The sequence below is a fragment of the Ambystoma mexicanum genome, chromosome 6q (assembly GCF_040938575.1).
Source record: "Ambystoma mexicanum isolate Mex_15411 chromosome 6q, UKY_AmexF1_1, whole genome shotgun sequence".
Lineage (NCBI taxonomy): Eukaryota > Metazoa > Chordata > Amphibia > Caudata > Ambystomatidae > Ambystoma > Ambystoma mexicanum.
The window spans coordinates 753,144,649-753,168,908 of record NC_090937.1 but is presented as its reverse complement, the minus strand read 5'-3'; positions in this window follow the sequence as shown (position 1 = coordinate 753,168,908).

Here is a 24,260-nt window from a genome sequence, read left to right as displayed (position 1 = left end):
ACACTGTGAACATGTTAGATTTTCCAGTAGTAAGCAACATGTAAATTGTAGGCTGGTAATGCACACCTCCATTATTACAGTGATACACTTAGACATAGATTTATCATGAGGCAATGTTTCCTTAGTACTACCAAGCTGCTACAAATGGAGTCCATTTCTATGGCCCATCACTAGAGTGCGCGTAGCTAGGGAGCTAGATTCATTAATTGCAGGAGCTTTATATGTTTGTGACATAGAAACTGTGCACAATAAGCTAGCCACTATGGGTTCTGATGCCAGCTCTGCTATAGAACTTCTAGCCTAGTGGGGTTCATTGATACGCCCAACACTGCTACAAGTATTGACAACCACTGAAGATGGCAGAATTTTAGGTATGAAGACATTTTTTCTGCCATAAGGCAGGTCAACAAGACTGCTAAATACACATGATGCATTTTATGGCAAACATTGTTAAATCAGCAGGTGTTGGCTTTTTACTGAGTGGGGGCGACCATCCTCCACACACTGGCACACAGAGCTACAGTTACCAGCATACATATGGATTGAATTGCTTGCTTTTGATTGCATGAATAACACATGCCATGCTTGATGTAAATTAATAGATTTGTTTTTATTTAGATAACCTGGTGCCCATGGGTTCACCTTGTTCACGAAATTAGATGGTTTCTGGTTGGGTTCCACATACATGGGGGAAGTGTCTAATCACATAGCCCATAGTCACGTTTGAATGCCCTGGGATCAGGGGGGAGGGTAGGCCCTTAGAGTTAAAGGCTGCCAGGTTTTAGAATTGGTAACCATACATAAATGCAATAGTGCATTGTAGATTAGACTACACCGGATTGCCTTGACATTCTAACTGCATGCTGCTTTTTAACTGACAATCAGTTATACAATAATTATTTAGGTATTGTTGTGTAGGCCAGGTTTTGGCTAGGGTAAATGCCCATGTTCACTTTGTGTAGGTATTTTTGTGTAGGCCAGGTTTTGGCAAGGGTATATGTCACTGTTCACTTTGTGTACATTTTTGTTTAGGTAGTGTTTTTTTTACTAACCTTGCATGCCACGCTAACTAACCGCTAGAAGGTATTTTGCTTAAATCTCTTGCAAAGCCCCAAGGTCTTTATCACTGCACTAAATACTATATTGATGTGTATTAGTCAGCATTTGTCGCACACACGTTGAATAGGGGTGGAATATAGTGATACACAAAATTGCAACCTTGCCAATCAGGGCTTTAGATGACAGCATTAGCCGCTGAAAGCCAATAGTGTATTCAAAGTATGTGCTAAAAATGCTGACAATAGTCTGTTGTAGCACTTCCATTATGCAGTAGTGAGCTACAAGGAATATGCAGGCCTAGTATGAGTGATAGGTCACATTATGCATTGTTGATAGACAGGCAGGGAGAGGGCCCTAGCTCTGTAGCTAATAGGTATTTTTGGAGTGTTTGGAACATTATGGCACCTATATAGCGCTTAGATAGCCAGTCTTAAGCGCTATAAACACTAAGCTATGAGTGCATGCCTTTTAGAGCTTGCAGATGGGGTTAATGCATCCCTGCTTCCCTTAGAATATTCTGCCTCACTAACGGTAGCCCTGCATGGCCCCAAGCTAATCTCCTTTTCTCTGGGAAGGCACTGATAAGACATTCCTGAGCTTTCGTGCAGATGGGCCAGGGAGGGGCTCAGGAGAAGGAGCAGTGGAAATTAACAGAGTTGGTTTTTTCCATGAGCCAGCCTATATTTTGCACAGGGAAAGTTCTGGAACTGTGCGTCACGGACGGGCAGCACGAGATTATAAATATACATGCTCACATGACTCGGGTGGGAGATCGTCCTGTGGACTTGGTTCGAGCAAGATCAAGTGCCCGGAATTTGGAACTCTGACGGCATCCCGACAGCGCTGTCCTCTGAGCGGGGCTTGTTACAGCTAGCTTATGAGGGCCAGGGTCTCCCAGTGCTGATTGAAGGGGCGTAAGACTGTGTTTCTCTATGTTTCTCTATGTTTATCTAAGTTCTATGTTTCTCTATATTTTGCATTTCTCTAAGTTTTATGCTTTGTAATCTTCTCTAACTTGAATACCAAATGTATATGAAATTCACTGTTTAGAATAAATACTAAAACTTATTGAAGGTGTCATTTGTCACTAGCATGAGATCACTGCTCAGCACAATAGAACCTGTATTTTGGGCTGAATTGGGTATTGTTTGCTCTCAAAGGGCTGGCCCCGAGGAAGATTTTGCCCATATCAAGACAACATACCATTTAAATTATTGTTCTGACTCGATCCCAAAGGTAATCGTAATCAGATCGTTAAAACAGTTCAAAGTTCAGAGAGTGCACATTTCACAGCAGCATACTCAATTTTGCACCCAACAGATTTATCATATCATGAATGACATTCACAGATCTCTCCAGAATGTGTTTACCTTTGAGGCCCACTCACGTGCATCCACACATAGACGACACAGGACACCGTTGGCTTGTGTCTTCACCTCTTTATTCCTACCATACAACTGACCTTCCCTCCCCTTGTCCCCTCCCCTTCCTGCCTCCTCCCTCCTTCCCCTTCATGCTGCACTTTGTCACTCTTCAAGGGCTCCTGCACCTTTTCCACTGCAACACCCCTCCCATTACTTATCAGGGAGGTTTGCGGTCTGCATGTGCTCAATTAGACGTGTGGGTCTCCGCGTGATTAGTTGCAGGCGCCGCAGCAACTCACGGGTCTCGCCGTCCAACTCTCTTGTTGGCGGGTCTACAGTCTTTTCTGTTTGCAGCTCCTCTTCATCTCCTGTTGTCACTGAGGCCGTGTCTGGTTCCTCTTGGTGCAGCTTGCGGAAGAATGAGGCATTGCAGGTTATCTCTCCTTCTTCCCCAATCGCAGTGACCATCGGTCCCTTCACTTCGGTCACCAAGAGTGGCTCCGGCGCGTACCGAGAGTCCGCCTTCCTTTGCTACCTCTGTCTGATGAGTACTACTTTGCCGATTGGAAGCTGATGGTCTTTCGCCCTCCTTTTCCAGTCTGTCCACTTCTTGGCCTTCCTTTTCTTCTCGGCCTCTCTTTCTCCCATCTTCGTGTCTTCCTCTGGTGTATAGTTTTCCAGCTGTGGGAGCCGAGGCCTCGGCTTGTATTTTATTATCAGCTCCATCAGTGTCTGCCCAGTTGTTTCGTGGGGGGTGTTTCGGTAGCTCCTTAACATCTGAGAAATGGCTTGGGGCATCAACATCTGATCCACAGCTGCTTTCTGGTGAGTCCTTTTTATGGTGGCCATAAATGTTTCCACCATGCCGTTGGCTTGCGGCCATAGTGGGGTAATTATTTGGTAACGGAAGCCTAGGTGTGTAGCAAACTTGTGTAAATCTTGGCCCTGTAATGGCAGGCCGTTGTCAGTTTTCATGGTGTTGGGGATCCCCCATTCGCAGAATAGTCCGTCGATCACCCCTACCACGTGGTGGAATGCTGTGGACTGTACATGCTTTATGAGGTGAAAGCGTGAGTATTTGTCCATTGTGACTAGGAGGTGTCCCCCTTCTTCCAGAAGGCCGTAGAAATCCATTGCTACTCTTTGCCATGGTCCATCTGGTAGGAGTACTGTCTGGAGCCGTCAGGGGGGCTGTTCACCGCTGTCATTTGGCATGATGTGCAGTGCATTAGGGTGGCCTCTACAATGGTGTCCATATATGGGAAACACACCTGATTCCGCAGTATCTTCTTTGTGTTAGCAAGCCCCTGGTGGCCCTCATGGGCGATGATCACTAAGGCTTTCCTTAGGCTGTTGGAGGCCACTAGGCGATGCCTTGCAAAAGAGTCCCTTGGTCTGTCGTGGCGAGCTCAATCTGGATCTTCGCCATTCTCTGGAGATCTCTTTTTGTCCACCTCCCTGTTATTCCTACCATACACCTTCATAAGTGTTCCTTATGAAGGTGTCTCCACTTGTTGGTGTTCGTTAGGCATACCACGGCCTGGATCGCGGGGTCTGCCTTACTTCTGTCAGCGAATAGTCTGCTTGTGATGGCGAGGGATAGGGCATTAAGTGACAGTGCTTTACCCTGGATAATTGTGTTATCGAGATCCTGCCCAAGATTAAAACCTTGGGCGTGTATCTGGATAAACATATGAACATGAAGGCCCAAGTGAACAATCTTGTTTCATCTTCATCTTATTTTATTAAACTCTTCCGCCATTTATGACCACTGATTTCGGAGAAAAATGCAGAAACCCTGGCTAGAGCCATTATTGGTGCAAAACTGGATTATGGCTGCAGTCACCTAGTAGGTATCCCGAAAGCAGAGATACAACGCCTCCAAGTGATTTAGAATGGGGTGGTAAGAGTAGTGAAGGGCTTAGGCTAAAGGGATCATGTTTCTGAGGCTTGAAGGAGCCTTCATTAGCTTCCAATTGCAGCCAGAGTCCTATTTAGGCTCCTTCTTATCACACACAAATGCATCATGGGTCAAATGCCTTGGTATCTGAATGAGGTCATTATTCTAAAAGACAATGCGAGGACTCTAAAATCTGATAACACCAACAACCTTAGAGTTCCCTGGAGGAATTCTAATAAAGCTAGAATGAGCTCTTCTGAAGTACCGGCTCCTATTGCATGGAATGCTTTGTCGCCCACCCTTCGAACAATGGCTTCAACAGAGATTTTTAAGAAGTTGCTCAAGGCGTCACTCTTTGCTTAATACATGAGGTCTTTTATTTGCTCTTACAGCCTATTCATGTCTGCTTTCCCTGTTCTGTCCTTTTTTGTTTGTGAGTTTGCGCCCATCAACCTACGGGTATCAGGTGCGCGTTACTAATTCTTTAACATAACATTACATAACATAAAAGGTAAGCTATGTAGGCTTCTGCCTATTTTTCCATTACTTTGTCTGCTGTACCTTCTGGATGTCGGGATAGGTGGTCGGCTGGGTTGGCATCACCCCCTGGTTTGTGGACTGTGCTATAATCGTACTCCTGTAGTCTGATGGCCCATCGTTCAATGCATGGGGGCATTTTGGTTTTGGGGTTGCTGAAGAGGGAAAGCAATGCCTGATGGTCTCTAATGACTACAAATGTCCACCCGATGATGAAGTGATGGAATTACTTACACGCCTGGGAGTATGCTTGTTCGATGGTGGATACCGCCCTGCTGGCGTAGGCCACTATCTCTGTCTTGGTACGTTTGTTTGGATCTATTTGGCCAAGTATGACTCCCAGGACCACCGGGCTAGCGTCAACAGGGAGTTCAGTGTCCCATTCTGGGTTGAAGTATGCCAGCAGTCAGTTGTTGGCCAGTTGGTCCTTGATGGTATGGAACGCGTCCTGACAATGTTCGTCCCACTCAAAAGTGGAGTCTCTTTTTAGAAGTTTCCTGAGAGGGTTTGTGAGGGTGGTGTAATAGGGCAGGTAGCGGGCACAGTATCCTGCCATCCCCAGGAAAGGGCGCAACTCTGCAATGTCGTTCGGGGCCTTCAGATTGACGATGGCGCTTATCTTGTCAGGGTCAGCCATGATCCCCCTATTGGAGAAGATGTGGCTGAAGAAACGTAGGCTTCGTTTGTTAATGGTACACTTGGGTCCATTGAGGGTGAGGACAGCTTTGTGAAGGATGCTGTTCAATAATTTTAGTGCTGTGTCGTGTTGTCCCTGAGTAATCCCAAACACTAGGATATCGTCACTATAGTTTAACACATTTGTGATGGATAAACTCAACCGTTGGATTGTTTCTTGAAATATTTCCGCTGCGGATGATATCCCAAAGTTGAGCCGCTTGTAGTGGAACAGTCCCTCGTGCATTGTGAATGTGGTGATTGGTCTGGAGGACGGGTCAATGACCAACTAGTGATGCCCCTGGTTGAGGTCTAATTTGGAGAACCTTGTGGCTTTGTTGAGTGTCGCCAGCATATCTTCGATGTTAGGTCCCAGGTGCCTCTCCCTTTGGGGTTTCACATGTCAACACAGAGTCGTAGTAGCCATTGGTTTTGGGCCCTTCTACCAGAGGGGACACCAACGGGGTGGGGCCATCCACTCTTTCGATAATGTTGTTATCAAGGAGGAGTTGTAGTTCACCTGTTACTTGAGCCTGTAGGTGAAATCCTATCCTGCGGGGTTGCTGCGACACTGGTCTGATTGCCGGGTCAATGTGGAGTTTTATGACCCTGCCCTTCAGTTTTCCCACTCCTTCAAAAAGCTTGGGGAATGTTGACTTGAGTTCATCTACATCCAGTTTTTTGCTGGGACAGCGCTTTGAGGACTTCGATGCCTGGAGGCAGGCCTTGAATAGTTTCTGATGGGTCATATTGAATGTCAATTAGGGCTAGAGCCTTGGCAGTCCCGTAGCTGAGGAGACATCGCCCCATTATCGGGCTGTGTATCACATGGATGGTGGTAGATATCGGTCGTCCTCTGTGCATTAGGTTGCAGCTAAATTGGCATTCGGATTGGAGCAGGATGTCCACCCCCATTGGAAAATAACTGCTTGCAAAGGTTGTAGGGGTATCAAGGATGGCACTCTGTTAAGAGTGGCACAGGGCACCCAGGTAGGGTTTGGGTGGTTGTGCTGAAGTAAGGTGGACAGATAAGTACACACACAACAGAAAGTAAAAGAGAACAAAGAGTAGGCAAGTGTAGCAGGGAAAAAAAGGTACAAACAAACTGGATTCCCTCTTGGGGTGTATGCAGAAATGGGAAAGATTGTTCCACGGACCTTAGGAAAAACTCCAGCCTTCTGCACAGATTGCTATAACAGAGGCCCACGCTGTTTGCTCATGGCTGTGAACAACAGCTGTGGGTGTCTGTCACACAGAAACGAGACAAGGGAAGGGGCAGAGGTTGCCTGCCGGAAACCAACAGTCAAGCTCTGTACAAAGGGATCTACAAACAATACAAGAGAAGACAATAACAGACAAATCCAGGAAAAAGGAATTCGATGACCAAACTAGCAGAAGGAAAAGGACAGGGATAAAGAACAGAGGGTTGAAAACAAGGAAGAAAGCAAGGGAGCAGCAGCCCGGAAACAGGGGGGCTGCAATAACCAATGATCAAAGTGCAGGTAAACTGTTGTGGACTGCAGAGGACTGTAGGCTGCAAGGTAGAGAGCTCAGAGGAGCAGGACAGCAAGGAGCGAGCCCAAAGGAGCAGGGATGTAAGGAAGGGAGTCCAGAGGACAAGGGCTGTAGGCAGCGGAATGAAGCAGATTGCAAGGCAGGAGGCCCAGAGGACTAGGACTGTAGCCAGCGGAGTGAAGCAGACTGCAAGACAGGGAGCCCAGAGGACAAGGGCTGTTGGCAGCGGAGTGAAGCAGGCTGCAAGGCAAGGAGCCCAGAGGGCCGGTAGCAAGGAGTGAGCCCAGAGGAGCAGGGCCGCTGACTGTAGAAGGCTGCAGAGGACTGAAGTAGGCTGCAAGGCTGGAAGCCCAGCGTACAAAGGCTGTAGGTAGAAGGCAGCGGAGCGTGATCGGCTGCAAGGCAGGAGCCCGGAAGGGCAAGGGCGGAAGGTAGAATGCAGCAGAGCGTGATCGGCTGCAATGCAGAGAGCCCGGCAGGGCACTGGATCAAAACAGGAGAAAGCAGGAACAGCATACAAAATTTCTTAGCTCGAAGCAAAAAGGTGCTGGAAGGACTCTTAATGCAAGAGACTGAGCTCCTGCAGGCAGCACCCTTTATACCGCCATGCCCAGTACTGAGGCAGGCTAATTGACCGCACCTGGATCAGCACACCTGAATACAATCTGCATCCTCCCTCTCTGTTCCTGAGCTGGTGGAAGCAGCGCTGATCCCTAGGGCTTCTGGGGATTGTAGTTCCGATGATGACGAATTGGAATGGCCAGAAATAGATAGTTATAGCAAAGTGCATTGTGGTACGTGTAGTTAGTTGGGTAAAATAAAAAAGCACCAAAGTCTCGCAAATGGGAAATAAGGTCCAAAAAGTGAATAGGGGTTGTTCCGAGAGTTTTCTGTAGATAAATGAATAACAATTAGTCCATAATGGTCGCCAATGTGTGCGCCCATGGCGCAGGCATGACAAGGTCATTCATGACCTTAACTGTATCCCCTGTATCTACGATAAATTGGTTGTTCAGCCTCCCTATCTGCACTGCAACATTTTGGCGCTGTGCTGTTATCCGAGGTGTCGTACATCAATCGGACCTATTCCTTGCTGTAGCTGTCATATTCGTAATAGGGCTCTCCTGCCGAGTGTTCTTCTTCCATCCGTGGGTTCTCGTAGGGGCAATGGGTGATGTAGTCTTGTCCATGCCTTTGTTCCTGTGCCTGGTTTGGTTGCGAGGTGGGGGCATAGTCAGGTGTGTCGAAGTATCTTCCTGGCTGGTCGACATTCAGCCATGTTGGGTGGGGTATGTCGCTGTGTTCCTGCTTGCGGGAGTTCTCCCATTGTCTCTCTCTTGGTATAGTCCTCTGCAACTCATCCAGAACAGGACTGCGAGACTTGTCCTTGGCCTCAAGCCCAGGGACCGTATCTCTCCAGGACTAAAATCGCTACACTGGCTCCCAGTGGCTGCGAGGATTAAGTTCAAAACCCTTTGCATTGTCTACAAGGCCTTCTGGGGCCTGGGGCCAAAATACCATCAACTCTCTCTTCCTAAATATCTTCCTTCTCGAGCTCTTCGCTCATCCGCCTCCAATTCCCTCAGAGTCAGCCGCTTCTCCAAGCAACGAGTTGGCGGTAGATCTCTCTCCGCAGCAGGGGCCTCCCTCTGGAACAGCCTTCCTGCCTCCCTGAAACTTGAGGAGAACCATCTCTGGTTCCGGAAGCACCTCAAAACCTTCCTCTTTGCTTCTGCTTTCTCCCCCCGCTTCCCTGCTAATTACTGAAACTGCACTGAATCTGCAACTGGGATACCCACCGTTCTCGGTCCCTGGCCCAGCCACTCTCCCCTGCACTGCTCCCCTGGCAACCCCTGCACTGCGGGATTGTCTCTGTATCCCTACAGCACCCCTTCCCAGCACTTGTCTGCACTTACCTTGCACTTGCCATCAGTGGGCCCTTATTGTTTATCCTGTATTCTACCAACCCTGTACTGCACTTTCCCCTCTCCCTTCCCCCTTGCACTTTTCCCTTCCCCCCTCCCTTGCACTTGAGCGATCTGAATGACACCTGACCTAGTAGGATTGTTGTCTGTCTCCCCTTTGTTCCCCCCTCCCTGCCTCATCACGCCTTGAAACACTTGTGTATAGGCGTGTTACAAATAACATATAATATCATATATTTTCATAGTCGAGGAGTGGGTCCTCTCAGTAGGTCGTATCTCGTAGTCAGCGCCAACAGGGTGGTGGTCTGTATTCAGGTACTGTCAGTGTTTTCTCTCGGGACACATTGCTTGGAAAGGGTTTGCTTGCCCACATCTCATGCAAATGTGCCTGATGGCTGGACACTGGCCCTTGTGGGGAAATTCAAAGCAGCATCTGTAGCACTGTCTCTCTGCTGGGGGGGCGTCGGTTTGAATTCCATGTTTCTTGTCTGATCAGTGGGCTGGCCTATTGGGTCTGTCCTTGCGGGATAGCAGTTAGGGCTGCAACAGTCTATGCTTTCTTTGGGTTCTCCAATGCGGTTGCTTGGACATCTACCCTCTCATATATTCTCGTAAGGTCTGCTATTTCTTGTAGTGGGAGGGGTTTCTTCAGGAGATGTTTGCGGCACTGTGAGAATATACATCCTTCAATCACCCTTAACCTGATAGCTTAGTCGTCGCTGAAGTTGACAAAGTCGCATTGTGTGATCTTTCTTTGGAGTCAGAGGATATATCGGAGAATACTTTTGCAGATTGTCTTGTGTGGTAGTTGTGTACACTGGTTACATGTATATCTTTCATAGTCTCTGTTGAGGAGGACAATTAATGTTCTGTTCACTGCAGCGGTAAGGCGGTGTTATGTTGTTTTCTCTTGGATGCTTCCTGGTCACCTATGGCTCTCATGAAGTCCTCAAACTCATCCTTCCATTCTTCCCACCTCTGGCCTTGATCCTGGTGTGGTTGCAAGGTGAATGCAACGGGGTGCTGTAATAATGTGCCCCTGGATGCAAGGGCTGCCCCTGCAGCAGCTTGTGTGCCTGCACCTACCACTGGTGGTGCTCCTTGAGACATTGTAGTGGGAGGGCGTGTTTCCCTTGTTTATGGAATGGGTATAGCTGAGGTGTGTGCACCACTCTCCCACGTGGCTTTCTGCCATGTTCGTTCCTTTATCCATTATGTTGTGTTTTACATGTGTGCACTTGCTTTCTGCCTCCTGTGCTCTGATTTCCTCCTCCCGTTTCTCTTCTTCTGTTTGCGCCTGTGTTCATGATGGATGCCACAAGTGGCTGTGTGATGTCGCCTCTGTAGTGTACTGTCTTTTGTCGGTTGTTCTCCCACACTTTTTTTTTGAGAGAGAGAGCAGGATACGTGCGTGTACTGATGTGCAGCCTCCATGATGCGGCGTAACATAGGGTGCACTCTCATGCCCTTACAAGTCTTTCCGTGCTCGTATCCACGTGGAGGTATTGAGCGGGAGCAAGGCTGCATGTTAAGTGGTCTCGTTTCAGCGGGTCTGCCATGTTCCAAACGCGATCCGTCTCGGGTGCTTGGCTCTCCCAGTAGCGTCTCCTGGCCAACCCCGAGTGGTCCTTCTTACCAAGGTGTCAGTGGCTGTTGCCTTGCGTGCATGCTGCGCAGCTTCACTGCTCCTCTGGCGAGGCCCTCCTTGCTCACCTGGCATTCCGCAGTCTCACTCGAGGTTCCCTCTGTGGTCCATCCTGCAGCGCTGGTTCCTCCCTTGGGGGCTGGCACGTCCCTCACTAGGCAGCGGCAGGTGCAGGCTTCTTTTTCTTTTCCAGCCTTTCCCACGTGGTCTGTCCGCCTCGTCCGGCCTCCACTGTCCTGACGGCTGCACACACTGTTCTGCAAGATGTTATTAAAATCTTCAAACAAAGAGCCCTTGATAGGGCATACGATCTTGTGATAGAGTGACAAAGGTTTCCAGTCAACTCTTGCCTGTAAAGATGTTATGCCAAGGTCGCATTGTATGGCAGCAATTGGTAGGGAATTTGGAAGTCTAAGGGGGTCACTCCGAGGTTGGAGGTAATGGAAAAACAATGCCCGTAAAGGTTTACCGGCATTGCATACGCCTCCGGCCTATTCCGATCTGGTACACCGCTATTAGCGTTACCGTAATTAACGGTACCTCTAATAGCGGCATGGGCGCGGGCACGGGGCCCATCATACTGGCAATACCGGCATGTCGTAAATCCAAGGAAATCACAAGGTAGGCGGACAAGCAAATACCGGCATCATGAAGGCGCTAATAGGCGATACTGGCATGCCAGTAATACCGGCATCGCGAAACAAAACGCCATGTGCATTGTTCCCAACTACCACAGGTGCACACAATCAGCACAGGTGGAGGCAATGGAGTCTGGCCCAATACAAAAGGAGCACACCCACACACCACACCCCCTCCCACACCAAGATGATTCCAATAGTTGTAGCAATACTGGAGCTGGAGGACATGCTTACATTGCCACACCAGCAAAAACAACAACAAGAGCCGGCACCACAGAGGAGATGCAGGAGGAGAAGGAGGGTGAGACAGGCCCAGCATGCCCCACCAGTGCAGCCAGCGTTACCACGCAGGCAGCCCCCAATCCCTCGCTCCCTCGCATCAGAGCCAGTCCTTTCAAGCTAACCCCTGAGCAGATCCACACCCTGTACCCTCTGGCCCGGGACACCATCACCACCAACGTGGATATGATACACGATGACATTGTCAGCCTCATTGAAATACGCACCACCATCCCCCCGCTACTGAAGGTAGTGTCTTTGCTCCACTTCCTTGCTACAGGCACCTACCACCACACAGTGGGGCACATGCATGGCATATCACATTCTGAACCAAGTGCTGGATGCCCTCCTCAAGCAGACAAGGGACTACATACCCCTACCACGGACTCCCCAGGAGATTTTTGATACAAAAGTCGGTTTCCATGCACTGGCAGGCATGCCAAATTGTGTAGGTGCCCTCAACTGCACCCACGTGGAGTTGGTGGTCCCACATGCCATACCACTCCATAAATGTGCAGATGGTATGCGACGCCAGCAAGATTATCACACATTGTTGTGCCCGATATCCTGGATCAACTCATGATACGCTACCACGCTTCATGGAGCAACATGCTGGACAATGTGCCTGGCTGCTTGGTAAGTTGGATGACTGGCACATGGCATTGAAATGGGGGGAGAGATGCACACACCACCATGCTGTCAATGTTGATGTGACTGCATGACGTGCACATCACTGAACACTGTGCCCCAAAGCATCTCAAACGGTACATGACACCCAAATCCCATAGGAATGAGGTAAGGTCGACACCTATCACTACATCACTATCAGTAAACCACCCCACATCCCACAACACGTGCACCACTCATCAGCGGACATCACCCTCCGTAACGCCATCCAGCAACATGCAGTGCATATACAATATGGTTGCTGTCTCCAGCTAATCACCACACAGGACAAGCATCCATGGGAGTGCATTGAACTGAACCAACAAGGGAATCCACTGTCTGTCATAGGGCTGCCCCACCCACAGGAATGCTGCATGTCACCATGTGAAAAATCAGTGCTGAATGCCTAGTATTGCACAGACTACTACCAACGCTCCCTGTAAGTAAATCTCACAGAACACAACACATCACAAATTTGACACGAACACAGCTGTATGCGTACACGATGCATGTGCAACAAGACGGCAGTGCACACCATGTATCATCTTGAAGATGCAACCCACACCATAAGTCCATGGCACAGGACACATTGAGGGCCTGAAAATGGTGTGCATATAACCAGGGACACGTGCATGTGACCAACCATAATCTGCAGGCATGTGTGACCAGTACAGCTGTCCATCATGATTCGACTGACATGTACTTTTTGTTGCCTCCCTTGCAGGTGACAGTGGCTATCCCTTGAAGCCGTGGCTCCTCACCCCTGTCTGAAACCCACAGAACAGGCAGGAGGAGGACTACAATCGTTCCCACACCCGTACCCGTGTGGTCATTGAGCAGACCTTTGGCTTGTTGAAGGCACGATTTCGCTGCCTTAGCCGGTCGGGTGGAGCACTCATCTACAGGCATGACAAGGTGGCCAAGATCATCATGGCATGTTCATGCTGCACAATATGTGTATCCCCCGGAACGTGCCCCTTCCCCCTGACATTGAATTGCTACCACCTGGTGATGATGAAGGAAATGAAGAAGATGTGGCTGGACATCATTGTGGTGCCGATGCACAGGAGGGACGTGCTGTGCATCAGTCAGTGATTGCACAATATTTCTGACACACATGGCTGCAGAGGGTGCCATGATAGTTGGACAGAGGGCACTGGGTGTGGGGGTACATGTACACTATGCACTGTATATGAATAAATGACACAAATGCGCAATGATGAATGGACACTCAAGTATTTCATTTAACACAACGGGTGTATTGAATTTTACAATCATAACTAAAGTGCACCAACCCACCACGACCCTCACCCCCCTCTGCCTCCCTCCACAACTCCCCCACACACCCTCAACCCCTCTCCCTTCCCCCACAACTCCCCCACACACCCTCACCCCCTTCCCGCTCCCCCACAACTCTCCCACACACCCTCACCCCTCTCCCCCTCCCCCCACAACTCTCCCACACACCCTAACCCCCCTCCCCCCACAACTCCCCCACACATGTCCCAACAAGTGTCTAATGCAGTGGTATTCAAACTGTGGGGCGCGAACCACCAGGGGTCCGCGGGTGCATCCCTGGGGGGCCCTGAGAGCTCAGCATGAAATATTTGGAAGAAATTGGCAGGGGTGGCTCACATGGTCGGGCTGAAGCATGAAAATGTCTCAGGCAACAATGAAAACGTGGCCCACAGTTGTAAATGGATATTCATTCCTTTAGTCACAGACTGGGCCTCATTACAATTATAGCGGTACAGTAATAACGGTGCCGGTAATCTACCATACCGCCATAGTAAGAGTTGTGCTCGTGGGTGCCTGACAGCCCGCCGGGTCTGACCTGGCAGGCCGTGCGGCACCTGCGAGCACAGCTCATCGGATGCACCGGCACCATTATTAACGGTGCCGGTGAATCCGAGCGCTCTATGGGGCTCAAATGGGAATGGGGATCTACTGGTACCGGCACCCGTGAAAGGGCAATTATCAGGTCCGCCTAACTTGGCTTCACCCGGTAATTGCCCATTCGCGGGTGCCGGACCCGGATGCAACTCCGGCGACAGCCGTGCCGGTTTTACTGGCACAGCTACTGCCAGGGTTGTTATGAGGCCCACTGTTTCAATAGTACCCAAGGGGGTGCTTTGTGTTAAAATGTAAGTAAATTGTGATATATTCAGCAACAATGGTCAAAATTACTAACTGCATAGTTAAGTAACTCATCAAACTAGTCCAAATTGGCCAAAATGGTGGCCCATTTTGACTGGCCCACACTAGCATTTTATATTTTTGGTACATGCATTGCCCTATAGGGCAGTCCAAGCATGGCGGCTCATCCATAATGGCGAGGGGGCGCCCATCCAGTGGCCCTCACCCATTATGGAGGAGCTAAGGAGCCAGCCCAGTGAAACAGTGAGCAATCCCTCAGCTGCTTTTTCCAGCTGATGGAGTGCTCCTGGGCTGGCTGAACTGTCAAAGGGAAACACTGTTTCCCTTTGACAGTTCAGTTTAGTTCCTCAGCCGCACATGCTCACTGAGCCATGCAAGTGCTGGGGTGGTTTGCTTCGCCAGCATTGCATAGCTCATTGGAAATGCTGGCTGGGGCATGTCTGTATGTCCGAGGGGAAGTTCCTGCGCCTCCTTGCACATACGGACAGAGCAGCCTGGAGCAGGGCGTTTCAGCACTCACACACAGGCCAATGCAGAAGGTACGTTTATGTTCATAGTTTTTATTTAAACATGTGTATGGATGCATGACTGCTTATGTTATGAGTGAGTGTATGGTCATAGATGCTCGTGTGAATGATGGAGTGATTGCTGTATGAATGTGCAGCGCCTTGCATACACACATAATCATGTTGATTGTGTTAGGCCCAGTGGGGCCCAGGGGACAGGGATGGTAACTTTTTACTGGACATCTATCATAGATGTCCAAGATAGTATTCTCTGCAATAATCTTGCCCAGGGAGGCAGTGTTGTCAGTAATTGTCTTGCCCAGAGAGACAATATTTTCCTGCCACTTCTGCCTTGCCTGGGCATTGTCTTCCACGAACTGACGCACAAGGGAAGTCAGCTCCTCATGGCGCTGCGGCCCTGCCGGTACACCTGAGGAGGTGGAGGGTGCTTGTGTGTCATGGTGGACCTGGATGGGCGCCACTATGGGGCTCATGGGCTCTTGGGTAAACTCCTCCACAGACTGCTCTGGGGTGGTTGCGTGGTCTTACTCCAGAGAAGTGATCTGGGGGGAGTGTGCAGGACTTGGTGTGCAGGGATGTTCCGAGGATTCGTCCTCCACAGGCACCCACACCTCTTCCTGTTCTTCGTCCTCAGCAAGGGGTGCTGTGGCTGCCACCTCACCAACCGAACTGGACTCTGCCGAGTGTGGAGCCTCAGCTGTCTCGTGTGGCAGTGCGACAGGTGTTGGCCCTTCACTCTCAACGGCCCTTGGCAGCACCGGTGCCCTGGCAACTTGAGGTGCTGTGATTGGTGGTGCACGGCAGGCCTTGGCATCGATGTCATGGTCTGAGCCTGTGGGGGTCGAAGAGAGGGACGGCATGAGTGCTGTTTTGATAGGCATCATGCATACATTTGTACAATTGATCATCTACACAATCGAGGGTTATAGGCATTTGAGTTTGGATGATCACATTGCTTGCTTCATGGGTGGGTGATGCAGGCATATGTTGGGGTCGCTCATGTTGGGGCAGACGTATGGTATGTGACATGCATATTTGTTGATGCCTGCATACATTGTGACTTATGCCATTTGCATCTTTGTGTGGTATCTGTCATGTACGGCATTGCCTTTCTGCAGGCAACTGCCTGTGTCTGTGCTGCGTCTGACAAATTTGCTGGGAATGTGTGTGTGTTGGGGCATGGGTTGCCTCTTTGGACAGACATATTGGTGGACTTTCATTAGACTCTGCATTACAGTTTTTTATTAGGACACTCACCTCCTGTCATGATGCCTACCCCCGGGGACCCAGACCAAGTCCAGCAACCCCGGAAGCAGGCATCAAGCTATCCCAAGCAAGCCCAACAACCACTGCTAGGGGCTATTTGGGTGCAGTCCTGGCATCTATGGCGCCAGGCTCATATGGAGCGTCAGTCCTGGCGCCATAGGAGCCAGGCTCATAGATTATAACTTACCTGATGCAGACCATGCTGCAAACTTACCTGATGCAGACCATGCTGCCAGAGCTCCAAGCCAAAAGAGGATTGGAAGGGACTACTTTACCTAGGAACTATTTTTTACTTGGGCGGGGCTGGGGAGGAATACTTACCTGGGACTACTTTGGAAGTTATTTAAACCACGCCCGAAGAGCAGAACATGCTTCGTGTTATTCTGCATCCAGCAGCGTAACGCTCACCGTGCCTGCAAGTCTGCATCCAGTCTTCTGCCACGCCCGCCTCGAGTCTGGAGCTCCTAGAAAAAGGGAGAAAGAAGGACAAAAGGTTAGAACAAGAGCAATACCTTTGATCCTTACCTGAATTCCCGATCCATCGTACCTTCGAGCTGGAAGAAAGAAGTTATTTTATGCGCGTCGCTTCGCCTGCTGCAGTGCTGCGCTGAACTCACCGGCCTTCGCAGCATCTTCACATACCACCGTATCCTCCTGCATGTTCCCGCCGCACTCTGGCACCTAAGGGGAAGACAAGAACAGCAAGGTGAGCCAAGGGAATACACAGAGGCAATATTAGTTACCCCCCATAGACTTACCTGATTTTACTAATCCTCTTCACGGGTCGGCGCAGCTTCCACTGCATCTTCGCCGAACCGCAGCCCCTAAGGGGAAACAAAAGGACAGCAAGGTGAAACAAAGGGACAAACAAGGGGAAACCTCCTCTCCACAATAGACTTACCTGATTTTACCGCCGGAGGCATTATTCCCTGAGACTTCATACTTTCTCTCAGCGCCTGAATAAGGGAGAAAGCTACAGGTTACATATTGACATTATTTTATCGAACTGTGTTGGATAATACAAATCCTTACCTGAACATTACCGCTTGCCACGAGGAACTCTTTGCTAGGGTCAAGCTGCAACCTGCAAGGAATTGGACAAGAGTGAAAGTCAGACATTTGAACTCTTACGAACTGCATACTTATGGTGTCTTGCCGGGAATCTCAGAGTCATTATTGTTCTGGAACTCACCAATTCCTTCGAGCCAGTGAAGCAACTGGTTATCTACGCGCCCCTGCGCTCAATGCCGGATGGAGAGCTCATCTTTCCAAACCATCCAAAGAATATTCCTGCAAGCCAAGCAAACGAAGCTAGACGGGCCAGTCCAGTCCGTCATCTCGGCACTAAGCGTCACATTGGTGGTTACCGCAGCTGTCCAGTTCAGATCGACGCCCCTGTGGGAGCCAGGTGAGCGTAACACCTCCATCCGTCGATGTTGTGGCGCCACACTCCATGTCTCCGACACCTTCTATGCCCTCCATGCCAATCAGGCTATCACAGATGTCCTCCCATCGGGCCAGCTTAATGGGGGAGCTAGCTCCTCCGCCATTTCCTGGCTCCTGTTGGCAGAGAGTATGTTGCGTACTCCCAGCCGCAAGTCGTCCCACCGCTTCCTGCAGTCTTTTATAGCGCGTGGGCTGTTCCCGACTGCACTTACTTTCTGCGCGACAAGTGCCCAGATCTCTTTCTTGCGGATAATGGCCTCCCTCTTCATGCTCTGGGCAAACACGATGTCAGCATGTTCCTGCAGGTGCTCAGCTAGCATGGCCAGCTCATCCTCATCGAAGCGCTCCTTGCGCTGGCGGGAGGCACCCTTCTTAACAGCCTAGGCATTGTGGTGTGTTAGAGGATGAGTTTACACGAACAGCAGTATCCAACAGGTCCTGGCTGCTGAGGATGGCAATGGATTGTGTTTTTAAAGATGGCCGCCGTGCTCCTCCCCATACCTGTGCGATGACGCTACTTCCGGTTCCGCTTATTTACGGTCACCGTTATTAGCGGTCATCGCTAATAGCTGTGACCGCTATTAGCGGTGGCCCCTAATGCCGCATTGGTTCATGCCGGTAGTGCAATCTGCGCTAGACATGATGCCGCTAAGGGCCTTTTTGGGGCCTTTTACGGCATAGCGGTAATGTCCTTACCAGCATGGCGCATAGCTTGTGCCCGCGAAGTCGTAATAGCTCTATTAGCGGGCTCGTGACTACACGGACATGCTATTTCCGGCATGCCGGTAAGGACAGTTACTTACCTCCAACCTCGGAATGGCCCAAGTATTTTTCACAAAACGGCCTCAAGAAATGGAAGGCAATTTGTCAAACTAGCGGGATATGTCTCTATGCCATAAAGTAGTTTAGGCACCAATTTGCCCTCACAAAAGCATATTTCAGGTTTTAAAGAAAATGTGCAGTGCTTGTGATCAACCTTTAATAGTTGAAAGGACAAGGTATGAACATGATCTTTAAACCACTGCTTCAAACTTCCTCTACATGGTTTTGAATGAACCAAGAATCCTAAATAGGTCATGGAGGGTACAGTGTTGATTTTTGAATCTCTAATCCTCTGACAGTAAGCGCTCTTGGTGCTAGATTTAGAAGATTGTAGCACCTTTGTCTTTTCAGGATTGACTTTCAGAGAGTGGGCTACAACATAAGCAACAAAATAATGTATTAAGCGTTGAAGACCCACTGCAGTGCAGTCAAAAAGTAGGTAGTCATCAGCATATGCCAAGTAATGCGGTCTAAGATGACTGTGACACTGTCCACATCACGGACACAGTACCTTCCGCGTGTGCTGGGGACATCATCAAGGGGACCTCCTTTGAGCCCTTTGGAGTGCTGCCTCATCAAGGAATTCTCAAAAAGGGGGAACGCAACCGGGATACTTCTTTCAAATTGGATCAGGAGTCTCGCACTCCGGTGCCGTTTTTAGATATGGACAAAAGCTCATTGACCAGCACAGCAGGGGAACACTTGCCTGTTTGTACTTCCTCGCACCCATCTGATGCACAAAAGCACAGCATCTGGAGGTATCTGTTCCCCATTAGGAATCGCCATCGCGGCAAGGTAGTATGGCAACACGTCATGAGGGTGAAAGGGACGGAGCCACTGCGGGTGTGCAAAGGCCTGTGAACAAGAACAGCTGCAAAAGGTCCACAGTGCTACCTCCCCCTACAAAACCCACAGCCACTCTCAGCTTACTGAGAAAACATTCTCTTCCTTACAGGACGGCATTCGAGGTGAGAAGTCTCCCGTTGGGCCTACGAAGACTAGCAGGATCGAGCAGAGAAGCCACCTGTATTGCAGTTTGCTAAGTCCAGACCAGAACGCTACGAGATTGACACAAGTTTCCTAAGTGGACACAATAAAGCTATTGTCTTTGATTTCGAGCAATCAACGCTGTCTGGTCTCATCCTTCCACAAAGTGGTGGCAGCGGTGGAATAACAAAGCAAGTAATGTTGGGAGTAATCAAAACCCTTGCAGACGGACAGCAGCAACTTCAGCAGTTCCTGCAGGTTCAGAGCCACCAGGCACAAGCAGATCGCCAGGCCTTTCAACAGGCCATCAAGATCCAGGCCACTAGCCAGGAAAAGAATCAAGAGACATTAAAACAAATCATGGACGCCATCGTAGCATCCCAGAGGTCCCTGGTAGTCCCAACTTCAGTGCTCCAGAAATACCTACCCGGGTTTTCTTCACCAATTTTGAGAGGGTCACCCGGAATGCCCAAGGCCGGTACACCGCTGGGGTCATTACACAGCCACCTTCTGACAGGGTCCATACAGGGAGCTTACCAGGCCACCAACCCCTCCGGGGATCTAGGAAACGCCTTTGCATAGATGAGGAGGCCTACCGACTCCAGTTGAGGGACATGAAATTGCGGGCCGGGGAAACCCCCAGACAGCTGTATTACCGGATACAGGACTTGACAGATAAATGGTGGAAACCTAATGGCAGCACTGTGGTTGAAATAATGGAGAAGGTGTGTTTGGAAAAGTTCATTTACCTGGACCCATGCAATGTTGGGTTAGGCAACATCACGGGCCGTATTGACCGAAGCCATTGTTATTGCCTCAGCCTACCGAAAGGCTGGCTCCTCCAAACCGGTGAACCAGGGTGGCCCAGCTGCAGAAAATACCCCAAAGGTATGAGGGTTCTGAGCCCCTTCTTCTGCAGCCAAGCCTGCTTATGCAGAGGGAAGAAGTCCTCCGTGGCCTAGTGCCCCCAAGCAACCCCAATGATTCGACTGTGGCGAATGGGGACATATCGCCCACTTCTGTCCCCGAATTGCCAAGGCTGAACCTATGGAGGTCGGAGTGCTACAAACCCGAGAATATCGAAGGCGAATCGGCCCTTACCTGGTAGATGTGTTGAATGATGGAAGACCTAGTCACGAACTCCTCAACAGCAGCATCCAGCAAACTGCCATCCGACAAGAAGTAAGTGGGGGGAAGGAATTTGCTGGTTCATTAATCTTGATTAAAAATGTGCATGGGGACGTTAAGTCTTATCTCTATAAGGTAGTGAATTTAAAGGTAAACAACACTAGTTCCGACCTGCGAGTTGCCATAATGCCTTCTCTGCTGTACCCGTTCTGTTGGGAACCGATCTTCCTTCGTTTGACAAGTGTGACAAAGACCTGGAGTGATTAGAAAAAGCCCTGTTCTCTGATATGGAACTGAGTTACTCAGAAATGAAACGCCTATAAGGAGCCCGCAAGAGGTGAGAAAGATAAAAAGAGAATGGGCTATGGCCAAAGCCATTGGTTGTCTCACGGACTGGCTAAGTGATGGGGAGTAGGCATTTTCAGAATCGAGACTATTAAAGGCCCCAATTTACAGAGAGCACAGGAACAGACCCTCTCGGAGCGACCACCAGGGTCTTCTACACCATGGTTCAAGAAAAAGAAAGGAGTGTTCTACAGAGTGAAAGTCGACAAGGCAAACCAAGAATGGGAGCAGTTGCTGGTACGAGGGGTCTTCCGGGAGGTCGTCCTCAAGTTGGCACATAATGATACCGCAAGGGAACATATTGGTGCTGAGGAAACACAGGAGAAGATCCTGAAAAGATTCTATTGGCCAGGAATATATTGTGAGATAAGTAGGTATTGCCAGCAGTGCCCTACCTGCAATAAAACCAGCCCATATATAACCCCAGGGGCTCTCTTTCAGAAGATGCCTCTAATAAAAGAACCATTCCTGAAGATCGGTATGGACATTGTAGGACCGATGGAACCTACTAGCCATGCCTATCAATACCTCCTGGTAGGAGTTGACTATGGATCATGCTACCCAGAAGCCTTCCCTATGTGGGGAACCAGTACAACCCAGGTATGCAACCTCCTGGTTCCATTGTTTGCCAGCGTGGGCATACCCTGTGAAATTGTTACCGACCAGGGACGGAACTTCACTTCGACAGTCATGAAATCTGTATGTCAACAGCTAAGGATCAAACAGATTGGAACATCAGTCTACCATCCTCAGACCAACGGATTTGGTGGAACAATATAATAAAACAATAAAGCAGAGGTTGAAGAAAGTCACGACTCCAATGGGTGCAAACTGGGATTGCATACTAAACTACCTTGGTTTCTCATGGTGTTGGGGGACACGCTGCAGTCATTCACTGGATTTTCCCTGTTTGAGCTATTGTTCTGGTGAGAAAGGCCCACCACCTTCTCTTCCCAAAAGGAACGCAGGCCCAGACAGACATCAAGTTGAACTGTGGTTTATTACAGCCAAAACCAACAGGGATCAGTGTAAGGAAAGAAGATCATTGCATGGACGTCTAAGGTGTTCCCTGGCTCGCAGGCCAGTTTTGAGGGCACATTTCATCACACTCATATCACGACCTGGGCCCTTCTCCAGCAAACCTATCATCACCTGGGATTGGGCATTGAGTGGTGGACCCTATAAATGTTTGTTCACTATCTCTCGCATGTCAGGTGACTGGCCTGGCCCATCCCTGATTATCTAATTCTACACAATGTTGCAGTGTGAGGGTTTTACCATTGGTTCTTGCCTGTTGCTACCCACCCCGAGGGTCCTGAACTGTGATTGGCTAGAGCTGCCATCCCCAGGCCTGTGATCTGAAATGGTTCTCTTCTCGAGGTGTACCTTTGCAAGGTAATAAGTATAACTATGTGTCTGCATTGTAACTTGTGTGCGCCACTATAGTCTATGAGAGTGCTTTCATATCATGCAACTATTGTCTTCTTGCTGTAACGACTTTGTTGCAAGCGTCTGTCTTGTGGTGTGAGATCGCTTCTCTTCCCAGCGCCGGTATCGATTCATCATCCAGGTTTGGTGAGTCACCTGTTTAGAGACCATGTTTGAGCTCCTTCTGGGCTTGTATTTACTCTGAATATTGGCCTCTTGGCGCTTTAGTCAATACTGTCAATTGAAGTGTCCTTAGGTACCGCCTGAGAGTCTTCATCCACTCTGGGTAGGGTCTGTATCACCCTTGGTCTGTAAGGTTGGCTGATTGGGTACCTCTCGGTGTACGTTGGTACAAAATAGTATGGATGGTCACATTATCTTCGGTTCCTCTCCCGCATTATATACTTCCTTGGTGGGGGAGGAGGGGCTGATTTTGCCCATCCCTCTTCAGTTCGGTCACAAACCCCAAACCGTCCTCGACATCATCAGGGAAGAGTGGGAGAACCAGGAAGAAGAACAACCGTTATTCAACTATGTTCTGGAGTTTAGCTCCCACCTGACCAAACTTTGGTTGCATGCCCATGACAATCTTGGTCAGGCACAGCAAACTCAGGAAGAATACTACAACCGGCGAAGTCAACTGCAGACCTTTCAAGTTGATGATAAAGTGTTCATTTTACCAGTCACAACAAAATGTTAGCCCAATGGAGGGGTCCTTATACCATCACTGCAGTACTCGGAGCAGTCAACTATATGGTATGTCAACCTGAGAGACGTGACGAGGAGAAGAACTATCGCATAAATCTGCTCAAGGAGTGGAAGGAACTGGACCCTATCCAGTCCACCTTGTTTACTGAGTTGGGAATGGGGGAAGAGCTACCACGTAAGTAGCCGTCTAACCTACGGAATGTCCAGTGGGGATCTTTACCTGAGTCCTAAGAAGCGAGAAGAAATCATGACAGCTCTCAAACCCCTGGCTCATGTGTTCTCTAACTGGCCCAGAAGAACCACGTTATTGGAACACTCAATCAATACCCTTCTAGACCGTACTATAAGGGTATGTCCTTACAGAATCCCAAAAGCAAAGAGAGCTGAAATCAAGAAGGAGGTAAAAGAGATACTACATTTCGGCATCATTTTACCTTCGAACAGTCCGTGGTCCTCACCATTAATTCTGGTATGCAAACCCGATGGTTCCACCAGGTTCTGTATGGACTTCAGACAGTTGAATGCAATATCATCATACCAGGCATACGCAATGCCGCAAATCGACGAACTACCGGAAAGACTAGGACCTGGAGTATACCTAAGTTCTATCGATCTTACGAAGGGTTACTGGCAGATCCCGTTGCAAAAAGAAGACAAGCACAAGATGGCATTTGTTACCCCACATGGGTTGTATCAGTTCACAGTCCTTCCCTTCGGGCTACACAAAGCTCCCGCCACCTTGGAATCCCTAATGGATCGCATCTTAGCGCCGCATTCGGCGTACAGCTCCGCTTACCTTGACGACATTGTTGTTTTCAGTGGGAGCTGGACGGAACACCTCGAACACCTCAAACGAATTGTCTCCGTACTGCTTATACATCAATGCCAAAAAGATCATCCTGGGAGCTAGCCAGACTCGCTCTCTTGGTTATTTGGTTCGGGGTGGAGCAATCAAACCACAAATCGACAAAGGAGAGGCTATCCTGAAGTTATGCTTACCAACCAACAAAAGGAGTATTAGAGCATTTCTGGGTTTTGTGGGTCATTATAGATGCTTCATTCCTTCCTTTTCAAGTCTAGCTGCACCTCTCATGGATGCTCTCAAAGCATCACACATAGGGATACTCCTCACAGACATCGCAGCGGTACAGACCTTCCAAAAATGTAAAACCATCATATCCTTTCTTCTAGTGCTACATTGCCCATAATTCTCACTACAGTTCTTTCTGCAGACAGATGCCTC